Source organism: Emys orbicularis, chromosome 20 (assembly GCF_028017835.1).
Source record: "Emys orbicularis isolate rEmyOrb1 chromosome 20, rEmyOrb1.hap1, whole genome shotgun sequence".
Taxonomy (NCBI): domain Eukaryota; kingdom Metazoa; phylum Chordata; order Testudines; family Emydidae; genus Emys; species Emys orbicularis.
The window spans coordinates 9,003,285-9,005,827 of record NC_088702.1 but is presented as its reverse complement, the minus strand read 5'-3'; positions in this window follow the sequence as shown (position 1 = coordinate 9,005,827).

The window sequence follows — 2,543 nt, the reverse complement described above, 5'->3', positions numbered from 1 at the left end:
TCAAAGAGGATCCAGCCAGTAACAACCGCTCCCGCAGGCCCATTCAGCAGTAATTTGTGTCAGCCTCAAATTGGTGCGCTGCTGCAATTTAAATATCATCTCTAACTGCGGCTGCATCGCCTGGCCTGGGGACTTGTAGAGACATCAGTGTGCCACAGGTAGAGAGGTGGGTCGCACGTCTGGGTGGGGTGCTGATCCAGTAAGGCAATAAACAAGTGGAGAGTTCTGGGATTTATCTGCGAAGGTCCTTTCTGTCCCCATTTAACTGGTGGGGAAACTGAGGCACGTCACAATTTTTTTTTTTAAATGATTTGGAGGTGGGAAGAGAAGCGGGTCTCCTAGGTCCCAGTGAAGTGTCCTACCAACAAGGCTACTTTGGATTATAGTGCAACTGAAAGGCCCCTGATCACACTAGGCAGCAGGACAACCAGCTCCTTACACACCTGTCTAAAATGTGTAGCAAAAAAACAAAACCGGCATGATCATGGGAGACTTCAGTTTGAGTGACACAAGCTGGAGGTCTAATGCTGCCAGCTGTGAAACATCCTTGGAATTTCTAAATATTATAGATTGCAATTTCCTAACTCAAACCATGTTGTAGCCAACACGGGGGAATTCTATATTAGACCTTGTCTTGACAGATAAAGAGGGACTGATCACAGAACTAACAATTAATGGTAACTGAGGTATAAGTGATCAAGACTTGATCACATTTGTAATGTACACACAGAATAAAGTCCAGACCAGCAATAGATATACTTGGTGCTTTACAAGGGACAGTTTCACAAAGTTCAAAACAATTATGAGCCAAGTCAGCTGGGAGGAACAATTTAATCAGAAAAATGTGAACGATCATTGGGAATTGTTTAAGAACGCTTTAGTGGATGCCCAAGAAAACACAATTTCACAATCAAGGAAGAAGGCTGTATTGGTTCCAAAAAAGCCAACAGTCTGGTTTAAAGGGGAAGTGAAGACAGCTATACAAATAAAAAATATATATATATAAAATGGAAAAGAGGGGAAGTTGATAGTAACAAAAATAAATCAGAAGCTAGGAACTGTAGAAAATTGATCAGGGAAGCAAAGGACACAAGGAGACCACTATGTCCAGCAAAGTTAAGGACAATAAGGAGTTTTTTAAAAGTATATTAGGTACAAAAAGAATCTTAACAATGATATCAGTCTGTCAGTAGATGGAAATGGTAAAATTATCAAGAACAATCCAGAAAAGGCAGAAGTGTTCAATTAATATTTCTATTCTGTATTTAGGAGAAAAACAGAAGATAAGACTCTTTTATTTCCACTAGTATCTCAGGAGGATAAACAGCAGCTACTAAAGTTAGACATTTTTAAATCGGCAGGTCTGGATAACTTGCATCCAAGAGTTTTAACAGATCTGGCTAAGGAGCTCGCTGGACCATTAATATTGTTTTTCAATACATCTTAGAACACTGGGGAAGTTCCAGAAGACTAGAAGAAAGCTGCTGATGTGCCAATATTTAAAAAGGGTAAATGGAATGACCGGGTAATTATAGGCCTGTCTGTCTGACACTGCACCCTGCAAGATAATGCAGTGGCTGATATGGCACTCGATTAATAAAGAATTAAAGGAGGGTAATATAATTAATGCCAATAAACAAGGGTTTATGGAAAATAAATCTTGTCTAACTTGATCTTTTTTTGAGGAGATTACAAGATTGATTGATAAAAGTAATAGCGTTGATGCAATAGACAAACTTCTGTACGGCATTTGACTTGTTACTGCACGGCATTTTGATTAAAAAACTGGAAAGATATAAAATGAACATGGCACAGATTAAATGGATTAAATGCTGGCTAACTGATAGGTCTCCAAATGTAATTGTAAACAGCGAGGGGGCTTGTTTCTAGTGGGGTCCCGCAGGGATCGGTTCTTGGCCCCACGCTAGTGAACATTTTTATTAATGAAGAAAACATAAAATCATCACTGCTGAAGCTTGCAGATGACGCAAAAATTGGGGAAGTGGTGAACAATGAAGAGGACGGGTCACCGATACAGAGCGATCTGGATCGCTGGGTAAACTGAGGGCACACGCGTACATCTAGGAACAAAGAATGCAAACCGTACTTACAGGACGGGGACTCTGAACAAGATCGGGGGAGGAGGGAGGGTCCTGGTGGATAATCAGCTGACCGTGAGCTCGCAGTGTGATGTTGCGGCCAAACGGGCTAATATCCTGGGAGGCAGAAACAGGGGAATGGGGAGTAGGAGCAGAGAGGTTATTTTACCTCCGTCTCTGGCACTGGTGCGGCCGCTGCTGGAATCCTGTGTCCAGTTTTGGTGCTCACAATTCAAAAAGGATGTTGAAAAACTGGAGAGGGGTCAGAGAAGACCCCCAAGGATGATTAAAGGGTTAGAAAACCTGCCTTAGAGTGACAGACTCCAGGAGGTGAATCTATTTAGCTTAACAAAGAGAACGTTACGGGGTGACTTGATCCCAGTCTATAAGTACCTAGATGGGGAACAAATATTTAATAACGGGCTCTTCAGCCTAGCAGAGAAA